The sequence below is a fragment of the Vanacampus margaritifer genome, chromosome 9 (assembly GCF_051991255.1).
Source record: "Vanacampus margaritifer isolate UIUO_Vmar chromosome 9, RoL_Vmar_1.0, whole genome shotgun sequence".
In the NCBI taxonomy this organism is placed as follows: domain Eukaryota; kingdom Metazoa; phylum Chordata; class Actinopteri; order Syngnathiformes; family Syngnathidae; genus Vanacampus; species Vanacampus margaritifer.
In genome coordinates this window covers 14729346-14744795 of record NC_135440.1, presented here as the reverse complement: position 1 = coordinate 14744795, position 15450 = coordinate 14729346, and the positions used below count along the sequence as shown (strand labels likewise).

Below are 15450 nucleotides of genomic sequence, written 5' to 3'. Positions count from 1 at the left end.
TAATCATGGAAAGCTATTTGAGCATTATTACCATATCCTTGATATTCAGCTTAAAGTACATGTACTGCTCTGCTCTTTGTGCTACTAGTAAAAAAGTTAAGTGCACTTGTAGAATGAATACCTTAGTATTTTTTTCCCCACAACTTGTGCCACTCAAAATTCATTTGAACTATTTATATTTGTTTAACATTTTTTTCCTCTTTTGTTAACAAGAGTATGAAAAGCTAGAATTTTTTATTGTACATTTAGAACAGATATGAAATTTGTGATTAATCGTGAGTTAACTAGTGAAGTTATGCGATTAATTACGATTTCAATTTTAATCACCTGATGCGCCAAATTTTTAATAATCTTTTCTTTTCTTTTTATTCATTCACTGCCATTGACGGTTATAAACGTCGAAAATTAATTTTAACTATTTCTATTAATTAAATTTATTTTTCTATTTTTGTTAACAAGAGTATGAAAACCTAGAATTTGTTTTCATTGTATTAACAACAGATATCAAATTTGCGATTAATCTTGAGTTAACTAGTAAAGTCATACAATTAATTACAATAAAAAAAAATTAATTGCCTGTCGCTCGTGATGGCAAAATTAAGCTTCATGAAGCATTTGCGATACTTTTTGACTCCTCTAGATGGTGCTCTTGGTTTAAAAATAAAGGCAAGTGCAATAAAAATTGATTACATTTGCATTGCAACTTTGAATCATGAGTGCCATCTTGAGGAGTCAAAAAGTATCACAAGTGCTTCATGAAGCTTCATTTTCCCATCACTACCTGTCGCCCCTAATTTTTAATAGTCTTTTTTTTTTTTATGAATTTATGGCAGTGAATTAGTTAATAATCACAAATTATTTATTGTATTTATTTTTTATTTATTTTCCCGATTGCTGTTTATTAACTGATTATTGTATTTTATTTTGGTAATGTTTACTTATTCAACAAAACCAAATAAATAAATAAAAACTATTAAGGATTTTCAGCCTCTCAGTCATCTTCGGACCAAACGAAGCGACGAAAGAAAAAAGGTGATCTTTGTTGCTATGGATCTGTGGAGCTTTTCGTCCAATTACCTTCCTTCATGACTAAGCCCCAACGCTTTAACTTTAAGCGGTGAGTCAGAAGCATGATGCAATTGTCACAACACAACCTCACGGGCCTCTCATCTCTGTCGCCTCTCCTCCGGCTCTCTCGCCAGCCTCCTCGGGACACATTCATCCCTCAAAGCTGTCACTTCTTTCTTGCTTACGTATCTTTTATCTTATATTAGAGCTTTATGCCCTTTCTTTCTCTCCCATCAATTTCTGCTCATCCCCCTCTTAGCTTTTATTTTTCTTTGCTCTTACCTCACTCTGACCTTGCTGTTACACCGATCACGCTCAAGGCTTGTGAGATGATGCTGGTCTTTTCAAGCTGTAATTTCCCAAACACTAAGCCTTTCCCCACCTGTGTTCGTCCAGCCTCTCTCCTTTTGCAGGGTGTTGAAAAGTCAGCATACTGGATGGAAAGAAGCATGAAGATGAGGGGTGGGTAGAGGAGCTGCACTGACGCAAATATCTAGTCTAGAGTGGAACCTGTAATGTAATGTGCCTCTGAGGTTATAATTTTAGGGGAAAAGTCTGACTCTGAAGTCACAAAAATCTAAATCTTTTTCACACTGCAGTTAGCAGTCATCAAATCCATTCATTGTGTATGTGATGAGGGGCAGGCAGCACAGAATTGATTTAGTGTCGTCAGATAATTGGGGAGGAGCTGGCAGAGTTATATCAGTGTTTCCCACACCATGTAAATACTTAGGCGGGCCACCCAGGTAAACTGGCCTCCACCAGAGTAGAGTTCAAGAAAATGTAATATAAATATATATATATTTAAAAAAAAAAAAGAAGCAAATAAACCATGTCGTTACCAAATATACCACATGCAACATTAGTTCGCCATCACTCACTTGTTGATCATGAGGTTAGAGGAGACACAAATAGCAGGACTAAGAACACCCTATCAACGGTTGTCCTATCCTAACATTTTAATAGGCTGTAAATATTAATCTATCGTCACTTCAAGACACAACTGCGAAGGGACTCGAACCCTCAATCTTCTGATTCGAAGTCAGACGCCTTGTCCATTAGGCCACGCAGTCATGTGACAGTTTATATTGCTGGAAAAGCATACAAACAAACAATTGTTTTAATTTAAAAAAAAATTGGACTAAAGCCTTTTTTTTCTTTTTCAACTTTGGCTCCTGAAAATTTCAGGGCCCATCGATTATTGCCCGTGTTTGCCTATTGGTAAGGCCGATGATGCACATGAGCAACGATTATACAGCAATAATCCGCAATACTGACAGACAAAACTATGTTTAAGATTAGCCAGCCGAGCGACCGACGCAAGTTAGATGCACTAGGTCACTAAACTTGTTGACAAAAATGCTAACAGTATGCTAACGTGAGCCCTACTTGTTATCTGGTTAGCTCGCTAAGATAACGAGGCCAACAATGCACTGCTGGTGCAAACATTATTGTAAAATGATAGCAAAGTGGGCAAATTAGCCAGATTAGCGAACGGGGGTTGTGCCCGCTAAACTAATGAGGCTAGCTATGCACTGCTAGTGCCAATATTTTGGTAAAATTATGTTATGGTGGGCAATCTTAGCCAGTATAGCTAACGAGGGTTGTTCTGTCCTATTTCCTAAATTTTTTTGACAAAAGCCATTTTTTCTTTTTCTCTTATTTTTTATATTAGTGGCTCAACTACGAAGGGACTCAAACCCTGAATCTTCTGATTCGAAGTCAGACGCCTTGTCCATTAGGCCACGCAGTCATCTGATTATTGATTTTGCTGGAACGCAAACAAACAAAGAATTGATTTCATAAGCAAACATTTTTTTGACAAGAGCCAATTTTTCTTTTTATATTTATAATAGTGGCTCAACTACAAAGGGACTCGAACCCTTAATCTTCTGATTCGAAGTCAGACGCCTTGTCCATTAGGCCACGCAGTCATCTGATTATTTATTTTGCTGGAAAGCAAACAAACAAACAATTGATTTCATAAGCAAATATTTTTGACTAAAGCCAATTTTTCTTTTTCTTTTTATATTAGTGGCTCAACTACGAAGAGACTCGAACCCTTAAACTTCTGATTCGAAGTCAGACGCCTTGTCCATTAGGCCACGCAGTCATCTGATTATTTATTTTGCTGGAAAGCAAACAAACAAACAATTGATTTCATAAGCAAAATTTTTTGGACAAAAGCCAATTTTTCTTTTTCATTTTATATTTATATTAGTGGCTCAACTACGAAGGGACTCGAACCCTTAATCTTCTGATTCGAAGTCAGACACCTTGTCCATTAGGCCACGCAGTCATCTGATTGTTTATTTTGCTGGAACGCAAACAAACAAAGAATTGATTTCATAAGCAAACATTTTTTTGACAAAAGCCAATTTTTCTTTTTATATTTATAATAGTGGCTCAACTACGAAGGGACTCGAACCCTTAATCTTCTGATTCGAAGTCAGACGCCTTGTCCATTAGGCCACGCAGTCATCTGATTATTTCTTTTGCTGGAAAGCAAACAAACAATTGATTTCATAAGGAAACATGTTTTGACTAAAGCCAATTTCTATTTTTATATTAGTGGCTCTTCAAGTGGCTCAACTACGAAGGGACTCGAACCCTCAATCTTCTGATTCGAAGTCAGACGCCTTGTCCATTAGGCCACGCAGTCATGTGACAGTTTATATTGCTGGAAAAGCAGACAAACAAACAATTGTTTTAATTTAAAAAAAAATTGGACTAAAGCCTTTTTTTTCTTTTTCAACTTTGGCTCCTGAAAATTTCAGGGCCCATCGATTATTGCCCGTGTTTGCCTATTGGTAAGGCCGATGATGCACATGAGCAACGATTATACAGCAATAATCCGCAATACTGACAGACAAAACTATGTTTAAGATTAGCCAGCCGAGCGACCGACGCAAGTTAGATGCACTAGGCCACTAAACTTGTTGACAAAAATGCTAACAGTATGCTAACGTGAGCCCTACTTGTTATCTGGTTAGCTCGCTAAGATAACGAGGCCAACAATGCACTGCTGGTGCAAACATTATTGTAAAATGATAGCAAAGTGGGCAAATTAGCCAGATTAGCGAACGGGGGTTGTGCCCGCTAAACTAATGAGGCTAGTTATGCACTGCTAGTGCCAATATTTTGGTAAAATTATGTTATGGTGGGCAATCTTAGCCAGTGTAGCTAACGAGGGTTGTCCTGTCCTATTTCCTAAATTTTTTTGACAAAAGACATTTTTTCTTTTTCTCTTAGTGGCTGAACTACGAAGGGACTCAAACCCTGAATCTTCTGATTTGAAGTCAGACGCCTTGTCCATTAGGCCATGCAGTCATCTGATTAACTATTTTGCTGGAAAGCAAACAAACAAACAATTGATTTCATAAGCAAATTTTTTTGGACAAAATCCTATTTTTCTTTTTCATTTTATATTCATATTAGTGGCTCAACTACGAAGGGACTCGAACCCTCAATCTTCTGATTCGAAGTCAGACGCCTTGTCCATTAGGCCACGCAGTCATCTTGTTATTTATTTTGCTGGAAAGCAAACAAACAAACAATTGATTTCATAAGCAAATATTTTTTGACTAAAGCCAATTTTTCTTTTTCTTTTTATATTAGTGGCTCAACTACGAAGGGACTCGAACCCTTAATCTTCTGATTCGAAGTCAGACGCCTTGTCCATTAGGCCACGCAGTCATCTGATTATTTCTTTTGCTGGAACGCAAACAAACAAACAATTGATTTCATAAGCAAACATTTTTTTGACAAAAGCCAATTTTTCTTTTTCATATTTATAATAGTGGCTTAACTATGAAGGGACTCGAACCCTTAATCTTCTGATTCGAAGTCAGACGCCTTGTCCATTAGGCCACGCAGTCATCTGATTATTTATTTTGCTGGAAAGCAAACAAACAAACAATTGATTTCATAAGCAAAATTTTTTGGACAAAAGCCGATTTTTCTTTTTCATTTTATATTTATATTAGTGGCTCAACTACGAAGGGACTCGAACCCTTAATCTTCTGATTCGAAGTCAGACGCCTTGTCCATTAGGCCACGCAGTCATCTGATTATTTATTTTGCTGGAAAGCAAACAAACAAACAATTGATTTCATAAGCAAAATTTTTTGGACAAAAGCCGATTTTTCTTTTTCATTTTATATTTATATTAGTGGCTCAACTACGAAGGGACTCGAACCCTTAATCTTCTGATTCGAAGTCAGACGCCTTGTCCATTAGGCCACGCAGTCATCTGATTATTTATTTTGCTGGAAAGCAAACAAACAAACAATTGATTTCAGAAGCAAATATTTTTTGACTAAAGCCAACTTTTCTTTTTCTTTTTATATTAGTGGCTCAACTACGAAGGGACTCGAACCCTTAATCTTCTGATTCGAAGTCAGACACCTTGTCCATTAGGCCACGCAGTCATCTGATTATTTGTTTTGCTGGAAAGCAAACAAACAAACAATTGATTTCATAAGCAAACATTTTTTGACTAAAGCCAATTTCTCTTTTTATATTAGTGGCTCAACTACGAAGGGACTCGTACCCTTAATCTTCTGATTCGAAGTCAGACGCCTTGTCCATTAGGCCAAGCAGTCATCTGATTATTTATTTTGCTGGAAAGCAAACAAACAAACAATTGATTTCATAAGCAAACATTTTTTTGACAAAAGCCAATTTTTCTTTTTATATTAGTGGCTCTTCAAGTGGCTCAACTACGAAGGGACTCGAACCCTCAATCTGCTGATTCGAAGTCAGACGCCTTGTCCATTAGGCCACGCAGTCATTTGATTATTTTTTTTGCTGGAAAGCAAACAAACAAACAATTGATTTCATAAGCAAACATTTTTTGACAAAAGCTATTTTTTCTTTTTCTTTCTATCTTAGTGGCACGATGACAAAGGGACTCGAACCCTCAATCTTCTGATTCGAAGTCAGACGCCTTGTCCATCAGGCCACGCAGTCATCTGATTATTTATTTTGCTGGAAAGCAAACAAACAAATAATTGATTTCATAAGCAAACATTTTTTTGACAAAAGCCAATTTTTCTTTTTCTATTAGTGGCTCAACTACGAAGGGACTCGAACCATCAAGCTTCTGATTCGAAGTCAGACGCCTTGTCCATTAGGCCACGCAGTCATCTGATTATTTATTTTGCTGGAAAGCAAACAAACAAACAGTTGATTTCATAAGCAAATATTTTTTGACTAAAGCCAATTTTTCTTTTTATATTAGTGGCTCAACTACAAAGGGACTCGAACCCTTAATCTTCTGATTCGAAGTCAGACACCTTGTCCATTAGGCCACGCAGTCATCTGATTATATATTTTGCTGGAACGCAAACAAACAGAATTGATTTCATAAGCAAACATTTTTTTTGACAAAAGCCAATTTTTCTTTTTATATTTATAATAGTGGCTCAACTACGAAGGGACTCGAACCCTTAATCTTCTGATTCGAAGTCAGACGCCTTGTCCATTAGGCCACGCAGTCATCTGATTATTTATTTTGCTGGAAAGCAAACAAACAAACAATTGATTTCATAAGCAAATATTTTTTGACTAAAGCCAATTTTTCTTTTGATATTAGTGGCTCAACTACGAAGGGACTCGAACCCTTAATCTTCTGATTCGAAGTCAGACACCTTGTCCATTAGGCCACGCAGTCATCTGATTATATATTTTGCTGGAACGCAAACAAACAGAATTGATTTCATAAGCAAACATTTTTTTTGACAAAAGCCAATTTTTCTTTTTATATTTATAATAGTGGCTCAACTACGAAGGGACTCGAACCCTTAATCTTCTGATTCGAAGTCAGACGCCTTGTCCATTAGGCCACGCAGTCATCTGATTATTTATTTTGCTGGAAAGCAAACAAACAAACAATTGATTTCATAAGCAAATATTTTTTGACTAAAGCCAATTTTTCTTTTGATATTAGTGGCTCAACTACGAAGGGACTCGAACCCTTAATCTTCTGATTCGAAGTCAGACACCTTGTCCATTAGGCCACGCAGTCATCTGATTATTTATTTTGCTGGAACGCAAACAAACAAAGAATTGATTTCATAAGCAAACTTTTTTGACAAAAGACAATTTTTATTTTTATAATAGTGGCTCAACTACGAAGGGACTCGAACCCTTAATCTTCTGATTCGAAGTCAGACGCCTTGTCCATTAGGCCACGCAGTCATCTGATTATTTATTTTGCTGGAAAGCAAACAAACAAACAATTGATTTCAGAAGCAAATATTTTTTGACTAAAGCCAATTTTTCTTTTTCTTTTTATATTAGTGGCTCAACTACGAAGGGACTCGAACCCTTAATCTTCTGATTCGAAGTCAGACGCCTTGTCCATTAGGCCACGCAGTCATCTGATTATTTATTTTGCTGGAAAGCAAACAAACAAACAATTGATTTCATAAGCAAAATTTTTTGGACAAAAGCCGATTTTTCTTTTTCATTTTATATTTATATTAGTGGCTCAACTACGAAGGGACTCGAACCCTTAATCTTCTGATTCGAAGTCAGACGCCTTGTCCATTAGGCCACGCAGTCATCTGATTATTTATTTTGCTGGAAAGCAAACAAACAAACAATTGATTTCAGAAGCAAATATTTTTTGACTAAAGCCAACTTTTCTTTTTCTTTTTATATTAGTGGCTCAACTACGAAGGGACTCGAACCCTTAATCTTCTGATTCGAAGTCAGACACCTTGTCCATTAGGCCGCGCAGTCATCTGATTATTTGTTTTGCTGGAAAGCAAACAAACAAACAATTGATTTCATAAGCAAACATTTTTTGACTAAAGCCAATTTCTCTTTTTATATTAGTGGCTCAACTACGAAGGGACTCGTACCCTTAATCTTCTGATTCGAAGTCAGACGCCTTGTCCATTAGGCCAAGCAGTCATCTGATTATTTATTTTGCTGGAAAGCAAACAAACAAACAATTGATTTCATAAGCAAATATTTTTTTGACAAAAGCAAATTTTTCTTTTTATATTAGTGGCTCTTCAAGTGGCTCAACTACGTAGGGACTCGAACCCTCAATCTGCTGATTCGAAGTCAGACGCCTTGTCCATTAGGCCACGCAGTCATTTGATTATTTTTTTTGCTGGAAAGCAAACAAACAAACAATTGATTTCATAAGCAAACATTTTTTGACAAAAGCTATTTTTTCTTTTTCTTTCTATCTTAGTGGCACGATGACAAAGGGACTCGAACCCTCAATCTTCTGATTCGAAGTCAGACGCCTTGTCCATCAGGCCACGCAGTCATCTGATTATTTATTTTGCTGGAAAGCAAACAAACAAATAATTGATTTCATAAGCAAACATTTTTTTGACAAAAGCCAATTTTTCTTTTTCTATTAGTGGCTCAACTACGAAGGGACTCGAACCATCAAGCTTCTGATTCGAAGTCAGACGCCTTGTCCATTAGGCCACGCAGTCATCTGATTATTTATTTTGCTGGAAAGCAAACAAACAAACAGTTGATTTCATAAGCAAATATTTTTTGACTAAAGCCAATTTTTCTTTTTATATTAGTGGCTCAACTATAAAGGGACTCGAACCCTTAATCTTCTGATTCGAAGTCAGACACCTTGTCCATTAGGCCACGCAGTCATCTGATTATATATTTTGCTGGAACGCAAACAAACAGAATTGATTTCATAAGCAAACATTTTTTTTGACAAAAGCCAATTTTTCTTTTTATATTTATAATAGTGGCTCAACTACGAAGGGACTCGAACCCTTAATCTTCTGATTCGAAGTCAGACGCCTTGTCCATTAGGCCACGCAGTCATCTGATTATTTATTTTGCTGGAAAGCAAACAAACAAACAATTGATTTCATAAGCAAATATTTTTTGACTAAAGCCAATTTTTCTTTTGATATTAGTGGCTCAACTACGAAGGGACTCGAACCCTTAATCTTCTGATTCGAAGTCAGACACCTTGTCCATTAGGCCACGCAGTCATCTGATTATATATTTTGCTGGAACGCAAACAAACAGAATTGATTTCATAAGCAAACATTTTTTTTGACAAAAGCCAATTTTTCTTTTTATATTTATAATAGTGGCTCAACTACGAAGGGACTCGAACCCTTAATCTTCTGATTCGAAGTCAGACGCCTTGTCCATTAGGCCACGCAGTCATCTGATTATTTATTTTGCTGGAACGCAAACAAACAAAGAATTGATTTCATAAGCAAACTTTTTTGACAAAAGACAATTTTTATTTTTATAATAGTGGCTCAACTACGAAGGGACTCGAACCCTTAATCTTCTGATTCGAAGTCAGACGCCTTGTCCATTAGGCCACGCAGTCATCTGATTATTTTGTTTGCTGGAAAGCAAACAAACAAACAATTGATTTCATAAGCAAACATTTTTTTGACAAAAGCCAATTTTTCTTTTTATATTAGTGGCTCTTCAAGTGGCTCAACTACGAAGGGACTCGAACCCTCAATCTTCTGATTCGAAGTCAGACGCCTTGTCCATTGGGCCACGCAGTCATTTGATTTTTTTTTTTTTGCTGGAAAGCAAACAAACAAACAATTGATTTCATAAGCAAACATTTTTTGACAAAAGCTATTTTTTCTTTTTCTTTCTATCTTAGTGGCACGATGACAATGGGACTCGAACCCTCAATCTTCTGATTCGAAGTCAGACGCCTTGTCCATTAGGCCACGCTGTCATCTGATTATTTGTTTTGCTGGAAAGCAAACAAACAAATAATTGATTTCATAAGCAAACATTTTTTTGACAAAAGCCAATTTTTCTTTTTCTATTAGTGGCTCAACTACGAAGGGACTCGAACCCTCAATCTTCTGATTCAAAGTCAGACGCCTTGTCCATTAGGCCTTGTAGTAATCTGATTAGTTATTTTGCTGGAAAGCAAACAAACAAACAATTAATTGATTTCATAAGCAAAAAATTTTTGACAAAAGCCATTTTTTCTTTTTATATTAGTGGCTCTACAAGTGTCTCAACTACGAAGGGACTCGAACCCTCAATCTACTGATTCGAAGTCAGACACCTTGTCCATTAGGCCACGCAGTCATCTGATTATTTATTTTGCTGGAACGCAAACAAACAAAGAATTGATTTCATAAGCAAACTTTTTTTGACAAAAGACAATTTTTATTTTTATAATAGTGGCTCAACTACGAAGGGACTCGAACCCTTAATCTTCTGATCCAAAGTCAGACGCCTTGTCCATTAGGCCACGCAGTCATCTGATTATTTATTTTGCTGGAACGCAAACAAACAAACAATTGATTTCATAAGCAAACATTTTTTGACTAAAGCCAATTTCTCTTTTTATATTAGTGGCTCTTCAAGTGGCTCAACTACGAAGGGACTCAAACCCTCAATCTTCTGATTCGAAGTCAGACGCCTTGTCCATTAGGCCACGCAGTCATCTTGTTATTTATTTTGCTGGAAAGCAAACAAACAAACAATTGATTTCATAAGCAAATATTTTTTGACTAAAGCCAATTTTTCTTTTTCTTTTTATATTAGTGGCTCAACTACGAAGGGACTCGAACCCTTAAACTTCTGATTCGAAGTCAGACGCCTTGTCCATTAGGCCACGCAGTCATCTGATTATTTGTTTTGCTGGAAAGCAAACAAACAAACAATTGATTTCATACGCAAACATTTTTTTGACAAAAGCCAATTTTTCTTTTTATATTAGTGGCTCTTCAAGTGGCTCAACTACGAAGGGACTCGAACCCTCAATCTGCTGATTCGAAGTCAGACGCCTTGTCCATTAGGCCACGCAGTCATTTAATTATTTTTTTTGCTGGAAAGCAAACAAACAAACAATTGATTTCATAAGCAAACATTTTTTGACAAAAGCTATTTTTTCTTTCTATCTTAGTGGCACGATGACAAAGGGACTCGAACCCTCAATCTTCTGATTCGAAGTCAGACGCCTTGTCCATCAGGCCACGCAGTCATCTGATTATTTCTTTTGCTGGAAAGCAAACAAACAATTGATTTCATAAGGAAACATGTTTTGACTAAAGCCAATTTCTATTTTTATATTAGTGGCTCTTCAAGTGGCTCAACTACGAAGGGACTCGAACCCTCAATCTTCTGATTCGAAGTCAGACGCCTTGTCCATTAGGCCACACAGTCATGTGACAATTTATATTGCTGGAAAAGCAGACAAACAAACAATTGTTTTAATTTAAAAAAAAATTGGACTAAAGCCTTTTTTTTCTTTTTCAACTTTGGCTCCTGAAAATTTCAGGGCCCATCGATTATTGCCCGTGTTTGCCTATTGGTAAGGCCGATGATGCACATGAGCAACGATTATACAGCAATAATCCGCAATACTGACAGACAAAACTATGTTTAAGATTAGCCAGCCGAGCGACCGACGCAAGTTAGATGCACTAGGCCACTAAACTTGTTGACAAAAATGCTAACAGTATGCTAACGTGAGCCCTACTTGTTATCTGGTTAGCTCGCTAAGATAACGAGGCCAACAATGCACTGCTGGTGCAAACATTATTGTAAAATGATAGCAAAGTGGGCAAATTAGCCAGATTAGCGAACGGGGGTTGTGCCCGCTAAACTAATGAGGCTAGTTATGCACTGCTAGTGCCAATATTTTGGTAAAATTATGTTATGGTGGGCAATCTTAGCCAGTGTAGCTAACGAGGGTTGTCCTGTCCTATTTCCTAAATTTTTTTGACAAAAGACATTTTTTCTTTTTCTCTTAGTGGCTGAACTACGAAGGGACTCAAACCCTGAATCTTCTGATTTGAAGTCAGACGCCTTGTCCATTAGGCCATGCAGTCATCTGATTAATTATTTTGCTGGAAAGCAAACAAACAAACAATTGATTTCATAAGCAAATTTTTTTGGACAAAATCCGATTTTTCTTTTTCATTTTATATTCATATTAGTGGCTCAACTACGAAGGGACTCGAACCCTCAATCTTCTGATTCGAAGTCAGACGCCTTGTCCATTAGGCCACGCAGTCATCTTGTTATTTATTTTGCTGGAAAGCAAACAAACAAACAATTGATTTCATAAGCAAATATTTTTTGACTAAAGCCAATTTTTCTTTTTCTTTTTATATTAGTGGCTCAACTACGAAGGGACTCGAACCCTTAATCTTCTGATTCGAAGTCAGACGCCTTGTCCATTAGGCCACGCTGTCATCTGATTATTTGTTTTGCTGGAAAGCAAACAAACAAATAATTGATTTCATAAGCAAACATTTTTTTGACAAAAGCCAATTTTTCTTTTTCTATTAGTGGCTCAACTACGAAGGGACTCGAACCCTCAATCTTCTGATTCAAAGTCAGACGCCTTGTCCATTAGGCCTCGTAGTAATCTGATTAGTTATTTTGCTGGAAAGCAAACAAACAAACAATTAATTGATTTCATAAGCAAAAAATTTTTGACAAAAGCCATTTTTTCTTTTTATATTAGTGGCTCTACAAGTGTCTCAACTACGAAGGGACTCGAACCCTCAATCTTCTGATTCGAAGTCAGACACCTTGTCCATTAGGCCACGCAGTCATCTGATTATTTATTTTGCTGGAATGCAAACAAACAAAGAATTGATTTCATAAGCAAACTTTTTTTGACAAAAGACAATTTTTATTTTTATAATAGTGGCTCAACTACGAAGGGACTCGAACCCTTAATCTTCTGATTCGAAGTCAGACACCTTGTCCATTAGGCCACGCAGTCATCTGATAATTTATTTTGCTGGAACGCAAACGAACAAAGAATTGATTTCATAAGCAAACATTTTTTTCAATAAAGCCAATTTTTCTTTTTCTTTTTCTATTAGTGGCTCAACTACGAAGGGACTCGAACCCTTAATCTTCTGATTCGAAGTCAGACGCCTTGTCCATTAGGCCACGCAGTCATCTGATTATTTTGTTTGCTGGAAAGCAAACAAACAAACAATTGATTTCATAAGCAAACATTTTTTGACAAAAGCTATTTTTTCTTTTTCTTTCTATCTTAGTGGCACGATGACAATGGGACTCGAACCCTCAATCTTCTGATTGGAAGTCAGACGCCTTGTCCATTAGGCCACGCTGTCATCTGATTATTTATTTTGCTGGAAAGCAAACAAACAAATAATTGATTTCATAAGCAAACATTTTTTTGACAAAAGCCAATTTTTCTTTTTCTATTAGTGGCTCAACTACGAAGGGACTCGAACCCTCAATCTTCTGATTCAAAGTCAGACGCCTTGTTCATTAGGCCTCGTAGTAATCTGATTAGTTATTTTGCTGGAAAGCAAACAAACAAACAATTAATTGATTTCATAAGCAAAAAATTTTTGACAAAAGCCATTTTTTCTTTTTATATTAGTGGCTCTACAAGTGTCTCAACTACGAAGGGACTCGAACCCTCAATCTTCTGATTCGAAGTCAGACGCCTTGTCCATTAGGCCACGCAGTCATGTGACTGTTTATTTTGCTGGAAAAACAAACAAACAATCAAACAAACAAACGAACAATTGTTTCCATAGGCAATTTTTTGGGGGACAAGAGCCATTTTTTCTTTTTCTTTTTCGACCTTAGGACATATTGCCCGTGTTTGCCTATTCGTAAGTCAGTTCGAGGAGACGCAAGTAGCAGGACTGAGAACACCCCATCCCCCCGGAGTCCACCCACCCAAGTAGATTTCAAATCTGTGGGAAACACCGGATAAAGTGTTATTTTGCCTGATTTATTGACAAGGAACAGCATGATTTAACTATCCAAGTCCCCGCTGAGCAATTTTTTTTTGCTGCTCGTGTCTTCCTCCTCTTTCTTAAAATAAGCAAAGTCAGGGCTTTCTTTTTGAAAGATACCTCTTGTTGTCTTTTACTTTTTGACAGGCTGCTATGTCAGGATTTCCAAATGTGGGCACGCTGACAGCTGGTAATTTTGGATGCAACTCTTTTACTCTAAGTGCAGTGTGAAAAGGGCCTACCTGCTGGGTTTTTTTTTTTTACTTTTTGCTACATCTACAATATTTCAAAAGGAGTCGCCTTTATGAGGGGTTTTAAGAGAATAAAGATGTGAGGAAAGAAGAAGTAGAATACCGTGGAGAACCCTTGAAAGTCAAACAAAGCCGTTTCAACACAAACATCCAAATAATTCCACACAATGCTTTTCTGTTAAGAATTGTATTCGTGCAGGAGACAAATGTCGTCTTTGGTGTCTCTTTTAATTAAAATGTTTAGGGTCAAGACTTAGATGTGAGGATCTCCTGCAGGTCCAGTCATTCCGCTGCCAGCCTAATAAGTGTGAAAGCAGACACAGCCCAGTGCACCCTCCTTGTGGACTCTGCGTCAGACAAGCAGAAACGTCAATGAGAGCTACGCTGCGGTAAGAGCAGGAGAAGAGAGGAATGGAGAGGAAGCGAAAGGATGACGGGAGCAGGAGGCAATTTAGAAAATATGAGGAGGTGCAGAAAGGGCTGAGTAAACAGATGAGTGGAGGAAGAAAGGTGTAGCTGAGGGGTGACGCTATCCTGCAGAGGACAATCCATCTATTCCGGGGGAAATGGATAGATAAACTAATGAAACCTTTAACTGTTCACGCTGATGGAACACAGATCAATAACTTGCAGTTAGTATTCAAAACATGCATTGATTTCGGAGGATTTATCATTTTCTACTTCCAATAAGACCACATGAATGTTTTCATAGCTCTGGGAATATATAATATTAATAGCATCATTCTTTGAGTACATTTTTTTGTGTGCTTTATTGATCAAAGTTTATATTGTTTATGTAGCTATATTATACTATTTCAATTGTCATAAGTGATCTTTATGGACCTAAGAAGAAGAAGTGGAACCTCTATTTAACAGACTAATTGGGCGAAGGGCTTGTCCTTTAGAACTGGTTAAATTGTTTTTTTTTCATGGCTTAAAAACAGCCAATGTTGTTTATTATATGTTTGACAAATTTTAGAGTTTATTTAACTCCTTACAACATGGCAAATGATGGCATACAAATGCTCTGTGTAGACAAATTCAAACAGATATACAGTAGACTCCCAATGATTCACTTATTTGCTGATTTTTTTCCCCGCCAATCTTTCTTATTTATATACAACCCTTTTTTCTTGTTCATGAAAAGCGCAAACTGACGTTATTTTTATTTTTCACACACAAAAAAAGGATTTTGTTGCTGTCCTGAGAAAAAAACATATGCCCATTTTTTTTTCTATTAACGTTTTTGGGATGTCTGTGTGCTATGCATAAAACATAAAAGTGTAAAAATAAACAATACAAAAATAGATATACAGTGTTCCCTCACTATATGTGACACTTTTTGCAGCCTCGTTTCGCAGATTTTTTTAAGTGCAATTTGACATGTTTTTTTTTTT

General features: G+C 36.7%; 37 non-coding genes across 37 annotated transcripts; all 37 read right to left on the bottom strand.

The window, feature by feature from the left end:
* Positions 1-2068: 2068 nt before the first annotated feature.
* On the bottom strand, positions 2069-2141 carry trnar-ucg (transfer RNA arginine (anticodon UCG)). Its single transcript has one exon. It is a non-coding gene; the product is annotated as a tRNA-Arg (tRNA).
* A 788-nt stretch (positions 2142-2929) lies between these two features.
* On the bottom strand, positions 2930-3002 carry trnar-ucg (transfer RNA arginine (anticodon UCG)). The gene has a single exon. It is a non-coding gene; the product is annotated as a tRNA-Arg (tRNA).
* Positions 3003-3108: 106 nt separating this feature from the next.
* On the bottom strand, positions 3109-3181 carry trnar-ucg (transfer RNA arginine (anticodon UCG)). Its single transcript has one exon. It is a non-coding gene; the product is annotated as a tRNA-Arg (tRNA).
* Positions 3182-3294: 113 nt separating this feature from the next.
* trnar-ucg (transfer RNA arginine (anticodon UCG)) lies at positions 3295-3367 on the bottom strand. Its single transcript has one exon. It is a non-coding gene; the product is annotated as a tRNA-Arg (tRNA).
* Positions 3368-3475: 108 nt separating this feature from the next.
* On the bottom strand, positions 3476-3548 carry trnar-ucg (transfer RNA arginine (anticodon UCG)). The gene has a single exon. It is a non-coding gene; the product is annotated as a tRNA-Arg (tRNA).
* A 109-nt stretch (positions 3549-3657) lies between these two features.
* trnar-ucg (transfer RNA arginine (anticodon UCG)) lies at positions 3658-3730 on the bottom strand. The gene has a single exon. It is a non-coding gene; the product is annotated as a tRNA-Arg (tRNA).
* A 781-nt stretch (positions 3731-4511) lies between these two features.
* On the bottom strand, positions 4512-4584 carry trnar-ucg (transfer RNA arginine (anticodon UCG)). Its single transcript has one exon. It is a non-coding gene; the product is annotated as a tRNA-Arg (tRNA).
* A 107-nt stretch (positions 4585-4691) lies between these two features.
* trnar-ucg (transfer RNA arginine (anticodon UCG)) lies at positions 4692-4764 on the bottom strand. Its single transcript has one exon. It is a non-coding gene; the product is annotated as a tRNA-Arg (tRNA).
* A 109-nt stretch (positions 4765-4873) lies between these two features.
* Positions 4874-4946, bottom strand: trnar-ucg (transfer RNA arginine (anticodon UCG)). Its single transcript has one exon. It is a non-coding gene; the product is annotated as a tRNA-Arg (tRNA).
* Positions 4947-5059: 113 nt separating this feature from the next.
* Positions 5060-5132, bottom strand: trnar-ucg (transfer RNA arginine (anticodon UCG)). The gene has a single exon. It is a non-coding gene; the product is annotated as a tRNA-Arg (tRNA).
* Positions 5133-5245: 113 nt separating this feature from the next.
* On the bottom strand, positions 5246-5318 carry trnar-ucg (transfer RNA arginine (anticodon UCG)). Its single transcript has one exon. It is a non-coding gene; the product is annotated as a tRNA-Arg (tRNA).
* A 107-nt stretch (positions 5319-5425) lies between these two features.
* trnar-ucg (transfer RNA arginine (anticodon UCG)) lies at positions 5426-5498 on the bottom strand. Its single transcript has one exon. It is a non-coding gene; the product is annotated as a tRNA-Arg (tRNA).
* A 288-nt stretch (positions 5499-5786) lies between these two features.
* On the bottom strand, positions 5787-5859 carry trnar-ucg (transfer RNA arginine (anticodon UCG)). Its single transcript has one exon. It is a non-coding gene; the product is annotated as a tRNA-Arg (tRNA).
* Positions 5860-6315: 456 nt separating this feature from the next.
* trnar-ucg (transfer RNA arginine (anticodon UCG)) lies at positions 6316-6388 on the bottom strand. Its single transcript has one exon. It is a non-coding gene; the product is annotated as a tRNA-Arg (tRNA).
* A 107-nt stretch (positions 6389-6495) lies between these two features.
* Positions 6496-6568, bottom strand: trnar-ucg (transfer RNA arginine (anticodon UCG)). The gene has a single exon. It is a non-coding gene; the product is annotated as a tRNA-Arg (tRNA).
* A 101-nt stretch (positions 6569-6669) lies between these two features.
* trnar-ucg (transfer RNA arginine (anticodon UCG)) lies at positions 6670-6742 on the bottom strand. The gene has a single exon. It is a non-coding gene; the product is annotated as a tRNA-Arg (tRNA).
* Positions 6743-6849: 107 nt separating this feature from the next.
* trnar-ucg (transfer RNA arginine (anticodon UCG)) lies at positions 6850-6922 on the bottom strand. The gene has a single exon. It is a non-coding gene; the product is annotated as a tRNA-Arg (tRNA).
* Positions 6923-7023: 101 nt separating this feature from the next.
* On the bottom strand, positions 7024-7096 carry trnar-ucg (transfer RNA arginine (anticodon UCG)). Its single transcript has one exon. It is a non-coding gene; the product is annotated as a tRNA-Arg (tRNA).
* Positions 7097-7196: 100 nt separating this feature from the next.
* On the bottom strand, positions 7197-7269 carry trnar-ucg (transfer RNA arginine (anticodon UCG)). Its single transcript has one exon. It is a non-coding gene; the product is annotated as a tRNA-Arg (tRNA).
* A 107-nt stretch (positions 7270-7376) lies between these two features.
* Positions 7377-7449, bottom strand: trnar-ucg (transfer RNA arginine (anticodon UCG)). The gene has a single exon. It is a non-coding gene; the product is annotated as a tRNA-Arg (tRNA).
* A 113-nt stretch (positions 7450-7562) lies between these two features.
* trnar-ucg (transfer RNA arginine (anticodon UCG)) lies at positions 7563-7635 on the bottom strand. The gene has a single exon. It is a non-coding gene; the product is annotated as a tRNA-Arg (tRNA).
* A 1177-nt stretch (positions 7636-8812) lies between these two features.
* Positions 8813-8885, bottom strand: trnar-ucg (transfer RNA arginine (anticodon UCG)). The gene has a single exon. It is a non-coding gene; the product is annotated as a tRNA-Arg (tRNA).
* Positions 8886-8986: 101 nt separating this feature from the next.
* Positions 8987-9059, bottom strand: trnar-ucg (transfer RNA arginine (anticodon UCG)). Its single transcript has one exon. It is a non-coding gene; the product is annotated as a tRNA-Arg (tRNA).
* A 107-nt stretch (positions 9060-9166) lies between these two features.
* trnar-ucg (transfer RNA arginine (anticodon UCG)) lies at positions 9167-9239 on the bottom strand. Its single transcript has one exon. It is a non-coding gene; the product is annotated as a tRNA-Arg (tRNA).
* Positions 9240-9339: 100 nt separating this feature from the next.
* Positions 9340-9412, bottom strand: trnar-ucg (transfer RNA arginine (anticodon UCG)). The gene has a single exon. It is a non-coding gene; the product is annotated as a tRNA-Arg (tRNA).
* Positions 9413-9526: 114 nt separating this feature from the next.
* On the bottom strand, positions 9527-9599 carry trnar-ucg (transfer RNA arginine (anticodon UCG)). The gene has a single exon. It is a non-coding gene; the product is annotated as a tRNA-Arg (tRNA).
* Positions 9600-10247: 648 nt separating this feature from the next.
* On the bottom strand, positions 10248-10320 carry trnaq-uug (transfer RNA glutamine (anticodon UUG)). The gene has a single exon. It is a non-coding gene; the product is annotated as a tRNA-Gln (tRNA).
* Positions 10321-10433: 113 nt separating this feature from the next.
* On the bottom strand, positions 10434-10506 carry trnar-ucg (transfer RNA arginine (anticodon UCG)). The gene has a single exon. It is a non-coding gene; the product is annotated as a tRNA-Arg (tRNA).
* A 107-nt stretch (positions 10507-10613) lies between these two features.
* On the bottom strand, positions 10614-10686 carry trnar-ucg (transfer RNA arginine (anticodon UCG)). The gene has a single exon. It is a non-coding gene; the product is annotated as a tRNA-Arg (tRNA).
* A 114-nt stretch (positions 10687-10800) lies between these two features.
* On the bottom strand, positions 10801-10873 carry trnar-ucg (transfer RNA arginine (anticodon UCG)). Its single transcript has one exon. It is a non-coding gene; the product is annotated as a tRNA-Arg (tRNA).
* Positions 10874-11156: 283 nt separating this feature from the next.
* Positions 11157-11229, bottom strand: trnar-ucg (transfer RNA arginine (anticodon UCG)). Its single transcript has one exon. It is a non-coding gene; the product is annotated as a tRNA-Arg (tRNA).
* A 781-nt stretch (positions 11230-12010) lies between these two features.
* Positions 12011-12083, bottom strand: trnar-ucg (transfer RNA arginine (anticodon UCG)). The gene has a single exon. It is a non-coding gene; the product is annotated as a tRNA-Arg (tRNA).
* Positions 12084-12190: 107 nt separating this feature from the next.
* trnar-ucg (transfer RNA arginine (anticodon UCG)) lies at positions 12191-12263 on the bottom strand. The gene has a single exon. It is a non-coding gene; the product is annotated as a tRNA-Arg (tRNA).
* Positions 12264-12555: 292 nt separating this feature from the next.
* Positions 12556-12628, bottom strand: trnar-ucg (transfer RNA arginine (anticodon UCG)). The gene has a single exon. It is a non-coding gene; the product is annotated as a tRNA-Arg (tRNA).
* A 101-nt stretch (positions 12629-12729) lies between these two features.
* Positions 12730-12802, bottom strand: trnar-ucg (transfer RNA arginine (anticodon UCG)). The gene has a single exon. It is a non-coding gene; the product is annotated as a tRNA-Arg (tRNA).
* Positions 12803-12910: 108 nt separating this feature from the next.
* trnar-ucg (transfer RNA arginine (anticodon UCG)) lies at positions 12911-12983 on the bottom strand. The gene has a single exon. It is a non-coding gene; the product is annotated as a tRNA-Arg (tRNA).
* Positions 12984-13455: 472 nt separating this feature from the next.
* Positions 13456-13528, bottom strand: trnar-ucg (transfer RNA arginine (anticodon UCG)). The gene has a single exon. It is a non-coding gene; the product is annotated as a tRNA-Arg (tRNA).
* Positions 13529-15450: the final 1922 nt, after the last annotated feature.